This window comes from Gobio gobio, assembly GCF_949357685.1.
Source record: "Gobio gobio genome assembly, chromosome: 21".
NCBI lineage: Eukaryota > Metazoa > Chordata > Actinopteri > Cypriniformes > Gobionidae > Gobio > Gobio gobio.
In genome coordinates, this window is record NC_137117.1 from 25,969,625 (window position 1) to 25,985,573 (window position 15,949).

Here is a 15,949-nt window from a genome sequence, read left to right on the forward strand (position 1 = left end):
AAACAATTGTCTTCATGTATATGATTAATCAACTGAGGAAGCATGGTGATAATACCCTATTCACCTGTGGCTCCTTACCTTAAATATCTAAATACACTTTGGTAAGCAACCAGACTGCTGTATTCCAGCCTTTACTCCTGCTAAGATGCTTCTATAAATATGTATTTTATATAGATATGTACTTCACAGTATATAGGGTTACTTTTTCTAGGGTAAGTATAATGGTGTAATGCTCAATATTTAGTATTCTGGCAAATTAGGGCTCATTACAGCCCTATTGTTCAGTTTAATCTTCTCGAATAATAAGCTATAAGATGTAATCTGAGCGTAATTTTGCCTCAGTCTACTACTCACAAGTGCTTGATTTTGAAAATCCTGTTGTGGTGTAGGCTGCCTCACGTTTTACAGAGGTCCAATGAAAGTAATCCTAGACAGAAGGACTGTGTTTTGCAGTCAAAGGTGTGGACAGATATGGGTGTAACATGATATGTATGCAGGTGGGTGCCTTTAAGGCCTCTTAATGGACTTGACTGCAATAGTTAAAGCTTGGTTGAGATGTTTAAGATTAGCTCTCCTAAATTGTGTTCTCAACTTTTAAGGTTCGCTTGAACTAGTAATTCTCTAACTGCTGTCATTCTGAGGGCTTGTTTTGCAATTATGTTATAGAACTGGAGAAAATTGACTATATTTGACCTGTGAAGTAAAGTTTAGCTTGTTGTGGGGTTTAGTGATTGTGTTGACATGATCAGTCTTAAACTTACCCCAGTCACACTATGAAGTTCAGTCCTTGAACCTTGATATTAATTCCATAAATTAAAATGTAATATCTGAAGTCTGATGACAGACATATTCCTAGCAGTCATTATAACTGATTTAGAGAAGACATTTTTAGGTTTATCGCATATCTGTCATTGTCATTATGAGCTGTCAAGGTTTATTCATAACATCTTTTGATTAATGTAAAGAATTATTGGGTTTTATTGAAAACAACTGGGGTTTAATACAAGACTCTGTTAGGCGCCAGACATGGAGAAAGTACATTTTACTTTAGTGCAAAGATGAGTTATATCTCATCCTTCATTATGAGTTGTCCAGACATATTCTGACACAGTCATTACTGTCACAGTCATTTATCCTTCAGTTTATGGTAATTCAGTCATATGACCAGACTAATCTTTGTAAATCACATGATTGTAATGAAGCTCTCTAGAACTTGCGGAATAAATAATTAGCATGAGGAAACATGTAGTCATTGTATTATGCAATATACACTGTCCGGCCAAAAAGAATCGCAGTTTGGATTTAAATAGCAAAATTTAAAAGGCAAATTCTTAAGAGTCTATGATATGATCATTATTGCTGTGATTATTATGTTTCCAGCATGTTATATCTTTGGCAACAGTTCTTCTAACCCTAATTGATAGCTTATCATTTTTTAAACAACCATGTAGGAAGACAACATGACCATATTCCATGCAGGATGACAATGTCAAGATTCATCAGGCTCAAATTGTGAAAGAATGGTTGGGAGGTAGCATGAAGAATCACTTTCACACATGAATTGGCACCTCTCCAAATCTTTTCTCCAAAAATTGATGCACCTCTTGATGGAAATAAATGTTGTGATATTAATTCCATCAAGGTTAAGGTCTTGTATGGACAATGCAAGAGTCGAGCTCTCTGTAAAGTCTCCTCCAGCACATCCCATAGACTTTCAATGAATTTAAGGTCTGAGGTCCCAATTCATGTGTGAAAATGATTCACCATTCTTTCACAATTTTTGAGCCTGATTAATCCTGACATTGTCATCCTGCAATATGGCCATTAAGTGTCTTCCTACATGTTATTTTAAGAAATAAAAAGCTACACACTCCATAAATTAGGGTTAGAAGAATTGTTGCCAAACATATAACATGCTAGAAACATATTAAACACTGCAATAATAATAATACAATCATTGACTAAGTATTTGCTTATTTAAACAGCGACCTTTTTTGGGGGTCGGGCAGTGTATATTGCATACACAAATAGCATATTTGTATTTATTGTATTGTATTAAGCTCAAATTGCTCAAGAAGTTAATGCTGGTTCTGAAAGAAAAGGTGTCAGAATACACATTGCATCCCAGTTTGTTGCATATGGGGCTGCATAGCCGCAGGCCAGTCAGGGTACCCATGCTGACCCCTGTCCACTGGCAAAAGCGCCAACAGTGGGCATGTGAGCATCAGAACTGGACCACAGAGCAATGGAAAAGGTGGCCTGGTCTGATGAATCATGTTTTCTTTTATATCATGTGGATGGCCGGGTGCGTGTGCGTCGCTTACCTGGGGAACACATGGCACCTGGATGCACTATGGGAAGAAGGAAAGCCGGTGGAAGCAGTGTGATGCTTTGGGCAATATTCTGCTAGGAAACCTTGGGTCCTGCCATCCATGTGGATGTTACTTTGACACGTACCACCTACCTAAGCATTGTTGCAGGCCATGAACACCCTTAAACGGTATTCCCTGGTGGCTGCAAGATAATGCGCCCTGCCACAAAGCAAAAACGGTTCTGAAATGGTTTGAGGAGCACGAGTTTGAGGTGTTGACTTGGCCTCCAAATTCCCCAGATCTCAATCCAACCGATCATCTGTGGGATGTGCTGAACAAACAAGTCCTATCCATTGAGGCCCCACCTCGCAACTTACAGGACTTAAAAGATCTGCTGCTAACATCTTGGTGCCAGATACCATAGCACACCTTCGGGGGTCTAGTGGAGTCCATGCCTCGACGGATCAGGGCTGTTTTGGCAGCAAAAGGAGGACAAACACAATCATAATGTCATAATGTTATGCCTGATAGTTTTTTTATATTAATGTGTAGTGTTTTGTAATCACGTGGCCAGGGATTTTGAGTTGTTAGAAAATTCAAGCCTTATACTTATATAAGCTTAAAAGATTTTGTCACCAATAGATTACAGGTGTTCAATGCACTTCTGGATTTCTGAGGGTAGTGCAGTGATATGATGTACAGTATACTAGACAGATCATTGTCCACAAACTACATCTGAAGGTGGAACATTCCCACCATAAATGTCAGTGTATTGTTCTTATGATTTTACGACTTAGACTCTATCGGTTTTAATGTTATGTATAATAACATTGTTGTGTCTCTTTTCTTCCTGCATTCATGGCTGTAAAACTATTAAATGTTATATCACTCTGGCTGTTCTAGGTTTCTTTGGTTCATTGAACTTAATCCTTTGGCACATTTATTTGATTGGGTGGATTGATTGCAAACACAGGATATGACATGGACAATGCCTCAAGAGTAGCATAGCCTCCAAAAAAATTGTACCTTTTACACATGCATAACACACATTAAGATAAGGACCTATCAAGTACATCAAAAGTGTGAAAAAAAAATCTCATGCACACTGAATGTAAAAGAACTGCCATCAAAATGAAAAAGAAAAGAAATGTTTAAAGTCATTAAATACTATAGCTACACCCACCAGAATATCAAAAACACACTGAATCTGGTAAAAACGCATTTATTGTTTGCATAGTCTAATAAAGGAAAATATAGTCACTACTTTAAAAAAGTCAGAGAGCTGCTCCCAATTAACAAAGCTTATTGAAAATCAATAAAAAATTTTCTCATCCAACGTGATGGCAAATAGTCTTTTGACTGTCCAACAGTGGTCATGCGTTACTTCTCTATTCTGTTTCAATCTCTCAAATTATTGTTAATTTAATTAAATGCAGTAAACTTTGAGGTCTTTGCTAAAATGTTTGGTTTGTTTAGACATAAATAAACACAGCAATCGGGCTTGTATCTGCTTCAAAACAAACTTGTATCTGCACCAAAAGATTGCCTGAAAGAGGTGGTCTCTGCCCCTTTGAAAATGAACTCTGGAGCATTTCAGTTTAGGTGAGAAAGCAATCCAATCCACCGGACAAACAAACCGAACGGTATCATAATTCATAACGAGGAATGGGTAATATAAAAAGCAACAGTGTCTGATTCTGTGAGTTTTTGTGGTTGAGAACCAAAGAGCGCCTCTTCATCTAAAAATGTTGTGTAATTGCTTTTCTCTGTGCATTGCAAGAATGCTGTCCTGATGAAGCCTTGATTCCCGCTCTAACTGCATTTACCCTTAAATGCATTCAGGGTCTTAAGTGACCTGGGACGTCATTCACTACATTCTTAGTATTCCTCAATCAATTCATTATAAACAATATAACAAGAAAAAAAAAAAAAAAACGAGGTGTGTAACAGTGCAAGTATATTTTTTCTGCACAACAATAATTGAATCTTTAAAGACTGAATAAGTGCAATTCACACTTATTCCACAAGGTGGCAATGTCCGATACACAATGATGAAGTGATGTTTCACTCATAGTTAGCGCAGGCAGAAAACAAAAGAATAGGAAGTATCATCAACAAAACTTGAAATGGCTCAGAGATTTACTGCAGAGCAACTGAACGCAATCAAATATTAATGTCGCTGTCACTTGATGGTGGATCTGGTGAAGAAGCTGTCAGTGATCAAAATATTGATTTTGAAGATGTTGAAAATGATAGTTTCGAGAATATATTTGAGATTGCGAATATGAGCCAGAGACTGAATGTACTGGGAAATGAGCTCTGACGAGGACAGCGAAGATTGTGTAAAACATCTGCTCAAACTGAACCCTTACAAGCTCCAAAAGGTAACAAAATGTGCTTTATTTTATTCTACTGTAATTGTTACTCTAATACCAGGATAATTTTATATTATAATGACAGGTAGAGAGCCATCCGCATTAGTTTTAGTCGTCGCTAAAGACCCAAATATCCAATAATGATTGCCGGAACATCCATGCATTTAATGGTTAAGTATTATAAGCATATTTAAAAAATATGATTAAATATCATTTATCAGTCAGAGGGGGAATGATGGCTACATTCATATAATTGTTTGCATGTGACACGAGTCGTGTCACATGCAACACGACAGCGACAGATAAAGATAAAGTGGTGCGTACATTTTAGGTCAAGATCTTGTATTGACAATGCAAGAGTCCAGCACTCTGTAAAGTCTCCTGTTTGCATGTGACACGACAGCTACAGATAAAGATAAAGCCACAATAAGCTTGTGGAGGAAACTTGTCAATCCATCTTGATAACAGGTGAACTCTGACTAATAAGAGGACAGTTTTACTCACATGTGACTTGAGCAAACTGAACCAAGAAGAAAATGCAACAATCTCAAAAAAATGCATTTCTGAGGCCTATCAACGCTTAACAAAAACATGGCAGGCTGTACAGGGTTCCTGGAATCAGTTGCCTTTCCAGATAACAGCTGTGTCTGCTGTGTTTATGTACTCTTAGGGGCCATTTACACAACACTGTTTTCAACTAAAAACTGAAAACCGTTCATTTACACGACAAAAGCGTTTGTGGGGAAAACGCTAACTTTTGAAAACGGGTTTCAAAATGCAAGTTTTTGAAAATGATACCGTTATCTTCTCAGTGTTAACTATAAACACATGAATTTGTGAAACAACGAGTCAAAAGGGCTTTATTAAATTAGTTAATTTAGGATTTACTTTCCCATTGCTCCTCCAGGTCATGATTCTTTCAGCAATTTAGAGTTGACTAAAATTCTAAAAATTAAGGATACATGATGTATTTTTCTAATATCTGTCGATATTAGTGATTTTCTTTTGATATGTATCAGTAGTTTTTATTTTTAATTTATTTAGACAATATAATGTATAAATGTATATTTATAACAACAAAGGTATAATGAGGCAGTGCCGGTGCTGCAGATTCTCATGATCTAATAGTTAAAGCGTTCAGACAGAGTTCACTCACTCACTGCTGTTTTTTGAGGGGAGGCCACAGATATTTCCTTTGTTAACATTTTTGTATTCATAAACAAGTGACAGGACATCAGATGATCTGGGGAAATTTTACAGCTGATATGTTGTGCGGCAGGAGATGGAAAACAAATAATGACCTCAGGAACTGAGAAGAAGTTCTTTCTGTTGTGTAATAGGCATTAGAGTAAACAGCCTAATTTAATTTACTTTAATGCGCAATATCGGCTAAGGGCAAGAAAACACTTTTGAACACTATCAGACAAACACGCAGTTGAACTGTTGGAAATGGGGTTTTAGACTTGCTGTTCACAGACTTCAAGGACATTTTTTGTGAATGAGTTTAAATGGATGACTCCAGAACGCATACAGGAGACAGTTGTTTTCTTTTAAAGGATGAATAGTACCCCAGCCTCACACAATAGTTTTTTTTTGTTGTTGTTGGGAATGTGGCCACATGGAACCATGTACAGAGCCATGGGTTCACACACAAGTGGGACAAAAGCTATTTTATTCAAGCGGAGGGGAAAATAAAGATCAGCACATTATTTACAGGATGACAGTAAATGTTTGTGAATAGAGGCTATTGTGATGGTAATTCATTCAAGATTATATGTCGCCAAGGTGAGATTATGTTTCTGAGAGAGAATAGAGGGCATGTCACTGCAAATAAGATCACGGTTCACTGCAGAGTGCAGAGGGGAACACAGTCTACTTTGGTTGTGCAGAAAAACAACTTTAAAGGAATAGTAAGAAATGATACCTCTGTCGTCACATTAATGTCGTTCCAAACCTGCATAACTTTCTTTTGTGGAATACAAAGATGAATCTTTGAAGAACATCCTGACTTGTGATGAAAGTGTATGAGGAATGGAGCTGTTCAGTTTCAAAATAACAAAAAAGTACTATTAAACTGTTGTTAAAGTAGTCCACATGACCTGTGAGTTCCATCTCAAAGTAAACCAAAATGTAAGTCACAATTACCTTCTTCAGGCTTTACGATACTTAAGCTGTTCATATGAACACTTTGGATTTATGGACAAAAGCCTAGTCAGATAAATTCCCACCATTACGACCGCATTGCCTTGACGCTGTCTTTAATGAAGCTTGAAGACAGATTTAGTAAAATGATAGACTAATTCATTATGTTAAGGAGCAGAATGTTATGGACATTTTTACGAGAAATAAGAGGTTTCTTTCAGGGGCATTGTTTCCCAGAAGGCCTGCTGTGGTTTGGCGTCTAGCTACGAATAAAATGGGCTTTCCCTTCTCTGAGCTCCCACTGAACTGCACTCTGAAGAACCCTCCTGCTGGGATTATGTCAATATGATCTTTTTGAGAACAGCATATGCTGTTACTAAAACTAATTCATTTGGAACTTTTTGGGATCATTTTGTGATAAACATAGAACCTTCACAATGCTATCTAGTATTTTGAAAGCTATACTGTAGTTACTAAACCGGAGCTTCCTAAGCTACAAGGCGCTGATGATTTAAAGTAGTTCAATTACAGAACAGCCCCTTTAAGGCAGCCATTTTGGTAACAAGGCGCCCAGTGAGATGAGTAGTATGTCCAAATTCATTAGCGAAAAGTATACCCAGCTGTCTCAGACGAGATTCTAACATGCACAATTGCACATTTATGGAAATATGTATATTGCGGCCACGAATTAACAATTAACTCCCATGACTTACTAATCAGCACATTTTACTAATTAATTCCCTTGTTTCAAGTAATTGTGCGCACAATATAATAATTTGTGCCCTCGATTTACTTAATTGTGACCACGTTGTAATAATTTGTTCCATTGTTTTAGTTAAATCAAACTGAGAGAACAAATTAGTTCAATGTGGAATGGATTTACCAAAATGAAGTAATGGATTAATAAATTGTTGAAATGAATTCTTAAATAATGGTCATGATTGAACTAAAACGAATGAATGAATTAGTAAATCAGGGCCACGATAACAATGACAACACAACAAATGTATCATGTTCAGACTGGATTAACATCACACACATTATGCGCCAGAGAAACATGCACACAGCCATCTTTGGAATTTTGTGTTTAAACTTCAATGATTGTGGAATCGGTGTTGAAGAGTAATTAGCTGGTGAAGTGGTTTTACTTATCATAGAGTTTATGAAAGTTATCATGAGTAAGATCTTACCTTCATGCTGTGGAATTTTTATTTTTATTTGGTGCCTTCTAGACTGAGAGAAGACAGAAAATGTATTTTTGTCTCATGTGGATGAAAGACAACAACTCCCAGAATGCACTTGCTTCGCTGCCCAAGAGGCCACTCCCTACACCACCCCCAGCGTTGTTTTGATCTTCATAATAATACAATAATTTTGTTCAGTTAGAGAATAAACACTACAATTAAAAACTGAATGTGTCTTTTCAATAAAGTGTGAGTGAGCCGAATGAAAGTCACAGGACAAATGCAGCAGGAGTCAGATTTCATTCATCACGAGAGGGAAGTAAGAGCAGAGCAGAGCTGCAGGTAAGCGCGGCTGTCATTCTCAGCGCGTGTCCAGTCTGGCGCGTTTTCTGATCGCATATGGAAGCTAAACTTTCATAGGAATCATTGAAAAGTTGAAACACTTACTTTGCTCTGCATCGCCCGTTTTGAATGCCCGAGGCCGAGCCGTGCGCATTTACATTCTTTGCGTGAGATCTCGCCCCTGTGGGCGGGTTGAAAACATGCGGAACAGCTCCATCTAGTGGCTGTAGTTTTTAGCCTCTGGCCAAAAAATTCTCAGATGACGCAAAAGGACGATATTTTTTCCAGAAATAAAATGCATAATTCTCTCGTCTCAGGGGGATATGAGGGGGGAAAGTTCCATAATTCAAATATATTACGGGGTTTCTCCTGATACAAAGCTTAATGCTAAATCACTGAAGTTACCCTTTAAGTGCAGCACTGAAAAGAGGCGGGTTACATAAAGTCTATATTAGACATTGTCATTTCTGTGACATTCACTGCACCAAAGCACAATGACCTACTGGAAAAAATGTTCAGCAGTGCTTTGCTTACGTAGCAGCAAACTTATCATGCTATTTTATTATGACAGCATCACATCATAACAGTCATCTGACAGAAAGTGTCAGCACAGGGTCAACGGCATTATCCCTGGCCCAACTGAACAAACAGGGCACTCGGTTCCATGCTGGTGCAGCTAGCTCTCATGCTAGAGCCGCTATTATCAAGGCATGCTCCATTGCTAACTGGAAACATTAGTCTGCTGTAACAGCAAACTCCAGAGGCTTGTCAAACTGGTTGTTTAACAAGCAGGTGGTGAGGTCCTTCTCTCCTAAACCTCATTCATTTTGAGTTGCAGCCCCACTTAGGTCTCCCAGCAACCCAGCACCACAGCCACCAAACATGTCCTGCATACTTGAAAAAATAAATAAAAAAGAAAGCTGCCTCAATTTATGTGAAGGGATTACGACAGTCGGAAAACTGTCTGCGACACTCCTTAAGTGGACTAAAGAGCTCATAGCGACATGTTCAGCAATTCCATGTCCATTTTTGCCCAGAAAATGACATAGTGACGTGCCGGTCCCACTCCCACTGAAACATATGCAATCAATAATGTTTTCAAACTCACAGGAAAGAGAATTTTTGATGATACACGATTTGCAGAGTTATAAGTGATGTTGGAAGGCGTGTGTTGATTTGAAACATTGTGGAAATGCTGATCTGTAAGATAGACAATGTCATATAATATATCCATAATAAACAAGAGAGAAAGCAGAAAGCAAAGCTGTAGTAAATTATAGTGAATCATTTTGTTTTGGCTTGAATGTATGATATCTCATAACGAATCTCTGAGGTACTCGGTTGGACTTGAAGGCAGCATCATTTACTGTAGGTCACATGGGCGGTTCACTGCACTCCCATTGGTAGATGCTGTTTTGCTGTTCATTAGAATAAAGAATCAGCAATGGTTGCTGGTATCATGAACATGCGATGAGCGATTCCATTAGCTGAAGGTACTTTTATTTAGTACTCTATTCTGTGCCTGATATCTACAACCCCAAATCAGAAAAAGTTGGGACAGTATGGAAAACGCAAAAAAAAAGAAAAAAATAAGTGATTTCTAAATTTACTTTGACTTGTGTTTCATTGCAGACAATATGAACAAAACATATTTAATGTTTTGTCTGGTCAACTTCATGTCATTTGTTAATATGCATCCTTTCCTGTCATTCAGACCTGCAACACATTTAAAAAAAAGTTGGGACAGTAAAGCATTTACCACTTTGTAATGTTGCCATTCCTTTTCACAACACTTAAAAGACGTTTAGGGACTGAAGATACCAAGTGATGAAGTGTTTCAGGTGTAATTTTGTCCCAGTCTTAAGGTGGGCAACAGTACGGGGTCTTCGTTGTCGCATTTTGCGCTTCAAAATGCGCCACACATTCTCTATTGGAGACAGGTCGGGACTGCAGGCAGGCCAGTCAAGTACCCGTACCCTCTTTCTCCGCAGCCAGGACTTTGTAATGGGTGCAGAATGTGGTTTTGCATTGTCTTGTTGAAATATGCATGGACGTCCCTGGAAAAGATGTCTTCTTGAAGGCAGCATATTATGCTCCAAAATCTCTATGTACTTTTCAGCATTAATGGTGCCTTCACAGAAGTGCAAGTTACCTTTGCCAAGGGCACTGACACAACCCCATACCATGACAGACCCTGGGTTTTGGACTTGTTGCTGGTAACAGTCTGGATGATCCTTTTCTTCTTTGGTCCGGAGCACATGGTGTCCATTCCTCCCAAAAAATACCTGAAATACTGATTCCTCTGACCACAGTACACGTTTCCACTGTGTGATGGTCCATCCCAGATGCCTCTGAGCCCAGAGAAGTCGACGGCGCTTCTGGACACTGTTAACATAGGGCTTCCTTTTGGCACAGTACAGTTATAACTGGCATTTGTGGATGTAACTACGTATTGTGGTACTTGACAAAGGTTTGCCAAAGTAGTCCTGAGCCCATGTGGTGATTTCGCTTATAGATGAATGACGATTCTTGATGCAGTGCCGCCTGAGGGATCGGAGATCACGGTTGTTCAGCTTAGGCTTGCGCCCTTGGCCTTTACGCACTGAAATTCCTCCAGATTCCTTGAATCTTTTAATTATGTTATGCACTGTTGAATGTGAAATATCCAAATCTCTTCCTATCTTTCTTTGAGGAACATTGTTTTTTAAACATTTCAATAATTTTCTCACGTATTTGTTGGCAAACTGGCGATCTTCGGCCCATCTTTTCTCCTAAAGGATTAGACCTTTCTTGGATGCTGCTTTTGTACCAAATCATAATTACAATAACCTGTTGACATCACCTGTTTCAAATCACATCATTATTAAACCATTTTACCTCGCCCTAAATTGCTCCTGTCCCAACTTGTTTTGAAATGTGTTGCAGGTCTGAATGACAGGAAAGGTTTATATTTACAAATGACATGAATTTTGTGTTCATATTGTCTGCAATGAAATACAAGTCAAAGTAAATTTAGAAATCACTTTTTCTGATTTGGGGTTGTAAAAATCCAAATCATCCAAAATGACTTCACGACTGTATGGATCCATATGTACCACATCTATCATGTGACCTACCAGCATCAGTTGCGCCCCTTCACTACTATTCACAACTTCTCATTGGATATTAAAGTGTCCATCAGATGTGCACTTCAGTATCTCGACGGAAGTAGTTAGTCATCCGAGTACTTTTTGCTTACTGTTCACATACAGTTTTTCACCCTCTGCTATATAATAAGGAAGCAAGCAAACCGAATAGGTCATGATTTTTCTTTATTACTGATAAAAGTTAAAAGTTACTTTTATTTCTTGTTGTTTTAAGACTGTGTAAATCCTCATAGTTTAGTGAATGTAATGTCAGCACTCAAGTTTGAATGTTTTTAATATTCAGAGTCACTCAGTATGACGTTGTTACTCACCTTTAAAAATCCCTACACAGAAAGGATAAAGGGTTTGAAATTGTTGTAATTCATAATACGGTCCACGTGTTACTGCGGTGAACTAAGCCCTTGTGTTTTTTCATCGCTGTTCTCACAGATCGTAAGTCCAACCATAACTTTTCCAATGTGCCAAAAAACACTAGCTTTCAGATGGGCTCCTGTCTGGTAGGAGAGGCGGAGAGAGTGTGTGCGTCTATCTAGTGTACAATCTGTCTATCACAGGGTTGTTGTGACCCTGGCTGAGGAGGCAATTAGAGGATAAATGCAATGCCTTTCTGTTTCTTTGGTTCTCTCTCTCTCTTCTCTTACTCACTCACTCATTCTCTCTCTTGTGTGTCAGGACTGTTGCAGGCTGCAGCTGTTCTCCTTGTTTTCTTTGGGTATAATGAGGCAGTGCCGGTGCTGCAGGTTCTCATGATCTAATAGTTGAAGCGTTCAGACAGAGTTCACTCACTCACTGCTGTTTTTTGAGGGGAGACCACAGACATTTCCTTTGAATGTCTGCTCTCATGTCCTCTGTTGCTTTCGCTTCATGAACTCTGACGATTATCGAGAGCCGTGAGAATTTAAAGAAGCATAAAAAAGTGTGTCAGGGATTGGTGGTTGTTATAAATACAACTCTCACGAAGAAGATGAGTATCACTTACAAAGTCTTTAATTAATCCACAAGGAGAATACACAGAAGAACGCAGAAAAATCATGACACAACCACTCTTAGATAGACAAGATTGACAGAAACTCAAGGTATAAACAGAGTGAGTCAAGCCAAACTAAATGATGAGCACCTGAACTGAATCAATCAAGCAATGTGTCACCATGGAAACAGCAGAAGGGAACAGAACGATTAGAACGAATTAACAATAGCCATCATACTAGAACAGGAAGATAAAACTAGAACAGGGAGATAAAATGAAACTAATACTAAACATGAGAAAACTAACTAAAGCCTTGTCCACACGTACATGGGTATTTTTATAAACAGTTTTTCTTGCGTCCACATGAAAACCCCAAAACACGCTATGAAGCGCTGGCAAGAACATGCCAAACCAACAGGTGGCAATATAACCCTAACTGTAAAATCATGTTGGCCAATCAGAAGCCTGGAAAAAAGGTTATTGCCGGTTCCGGTTTTGACATAACAAGCCAAAATCTCAGGTTTCACTGTCCACACCAACCCATCACAAGAAACATTCTGCATTTTTACATTTTCAAAAAAACATCATTTAGTATGTTTATAAATCCATTTACATTCACGCAGAATCACACAGCGTAGACATACACGCGGAGATTATGGTTCGTTGTGGCGTACACATGCATGCAGAATGACACGGCGTAGACATACACGCGGAGATTATGGTTTGTTGTGGCGTACACATGCATGCAGAATGACACGGCGTAGACATACACGCGGATAGCTCAAAATGCGTACAGATAACACGCCATTTGGCTTTAGAAAGTGCCGTGTATGTTTACGCAAAGTCATGATGTCATGTTGGGAATTATGTTGTGAACACAAAATGTAAAATAAAGCAAAAGTATCTAATTTTAACTATATTTAATAATATTAGCTTTTAAAAGTTAATAATAAAAATAATGCATCCATCCCTCCATCCATTTACCAAACTGCTTGTCCTGAAAATAATCAATCAATCAATCAATCAATCAATCAATCAATCCATCCATCCATCCATCCAGCCATCCATCCATCCATCCATCCATCCATCCAAAAATTAAAGTATAGGTATTATAGTGAACATAAAATGTAAAATAAAGTATCTTGTTTTAAATATGAATATTATTAGTGTCCAAAAGTGAATTCAAATAATACGTCCATCCATTGACCAAACCGTTTGTCCTTAACATAATAATCAATCAATTAGCGCACGCACACGCACACGCACACGCACACACAATTAAAATGAATTATGTAGTAATGCAAAAGTATCCTGTTTTAAATATATTAAATAGAATTAGCATTCAAAAGTTAAAATGAATGAATGAATGAAAGCACAGAACTGCAACTCACTGATAAAACTTGTATATACGTATTTATGCTTATAACTTGTATATACTTTATGCAGTGAAACGCCTCTGATCTGAATGCACACACACCTTGTGGACACTGTGATGGCAATATATTCCTCTCTTAACTCATTCATTCATTAATTCATCCATTCTATTTCCAAAGTTACAAAGACAAAACGCTTAGACAGCAAAAAAAATGTAATATGCACATATTATATATAAGTAACTCAGTGTTGAATGTATTTATTGTTCATTAATTCATGTTCATTCATAGCAATAATGTTAATTTACACTAGAAATGTTAAAATATGTAATGTAGAAATGAATATTAAACTAGATTAATAAATGCTCTAAGCTAATGCAATAACTAATGATAGCAGATTTAACTTTATTGTAAAGTGCTACCGTATATTTGAATGTTGTGAAGCTCGAAATCGACAGTACAGTACCACATCATTGTGTGAGGTTTTGTAACACATACTGTGTGGAGGTTTAGCAAGATGTGCGTTTAACCCCTCTTCCCTTCCCCTAATAGACGGTTCATTTACTTCAAAGTGACCTCAGCCGCTGTAAAAATATGATGTATTTTCCTGTCCGAGGTTGAGGCTTTGGCAGTGAGTTTAGTCTGTAATGTTTAAGGGAATGGTTTTCAAATTTCACAGGGGCCAGCATGATATTCATGCAGAGAGACACTTACAAGAAGGGTGAAGATTCTGGGACAGAGGAAGTCTTGACCCACACGAGGGGGGCAAGGAAGCAGTGCTTTTGTAGGGGCTTCTTGAAACCTCCAGACACTCCCTCTGTCTTTACTGGCACATAAACCACAACAGCTCACCCTGACGGCATCATGCACTCTCCCTCCCGTAAATAGCAAGCTTTTCCTGCCTGTCATGCAAACAGTATGGATGTAGTCTAGACATTCTGTAGCATGTGTTAAATAAGGAAGCTGAGCTAAAGTGAGGTGGACATTGCTGAATGCTGCCCAAATGGAAGAAATAAGGAGAAAATCTCAGCCAGATGTTATGAAAAGTGTTTTGTGAGAGAGGTGAGCATTAAGGTTAACAACACACCGATTTGAAGTCAAAGTCAGTGGGGGCCGTGTAATCTGCTCTGACGAGACTGACGAGTGTGTGTGTGCTCTTCATTACTTATTCAAAGCTAAGAACATTATCTTGACACTTAAGGAGGTCTATATAATATCCTGGGAACATCAATATGTTAGCAATGGCAAGTAAGCAGCACATACTCATTCCTGGGTACAATCATCTATAATAAATATATTTGCTTGCAAAATTGTAATTTTTTGTCAGAGTATGCATCAGAGTATTACTTTTAAATGGCTATCAATAGTGAAACATGCTTTTTCCCTGCAAAAAAAGATGAAAAAATAAAATAAATATTAACAATAATTATGATTTTTTTTAAAATATATTATTGTTTTGTAAATAATGGTACATAGCTGTTCAAAATTTAAGATCAGTAAGATAAAATAATGCAAGGATGCATTAATCTTAATCGAAATTGACAGTAGAGACATTTAGGTTACACTTTATTTTGATGGTCCACTATAGTCAGTAGAATGTCTATTTGGGGACCATCAAAGGAGGTGTTAGCAGATACAGTATTTTAGCAAAAGTTTTGGGACGTCTGCCTTTACATGCACATGAACTTTAATGACATGGAAGGCTTTCCACAAGATTTAGGAATGTGTTCATGGGAATTTTTGACCATTCTTCTATTAGTGCATTTGTGAGGTCAGGCACTGATGTTGGACGAAAAGGCCTGGCTTGCAGTCTCCGCCCTAATTCATCCCAAAGGTGTTCTATCTGGTTAAGGTCAGGACTCTGTGCAGGCCAGTCAAGTTCCTCTACACCAAACTCGCTCATGCATGTCTTTATGGACCTTGCTTTGTGCACTGGTGCGCAGTCATGTTGGAACAAGAAGGGGCAATCCCCAACAAAGGTTCCCACAAAGTTGGGAGCATGAAATTGTCGAAATGTCTTCCTTTCACTGGAACTAAGGAGCCAAGCCCAACCCCTGAAAAACAACCCCACACCATAACCATAAATAGCACTATCACGGTACCACGCT

At 38.2% G+C, this 15,949-nt stretch overlaps 1 protein-coding gene across 4 annotated transcripts in view; it reads right to left on the minus strand.

Annotated features, from left to right (window-relative positions):
• Positions 1-15,949, minus strand: part of rap1gapa (RAP1 GTPase activating protein a) — a 154,109-nt gene that overhangs the window by 39,633 nt on the left and 98,527 nt on the right. The window contains exon 24 of one of the 4 annotated variants that reach the window (XM_079803469.1): positions 1,765-2,782. The exons of the other annotated variants lie outside the window; for them this stretch is intronic. The gene's annotated coding sequence lies outside the window, so the exon portion shown is untranslated. Of the gene's footprint in view, positions 1-1,764; positions 2,783-15,949 lie in introns of those variants that run through there. 4 annotated transcript variants of the gene reach the window in all.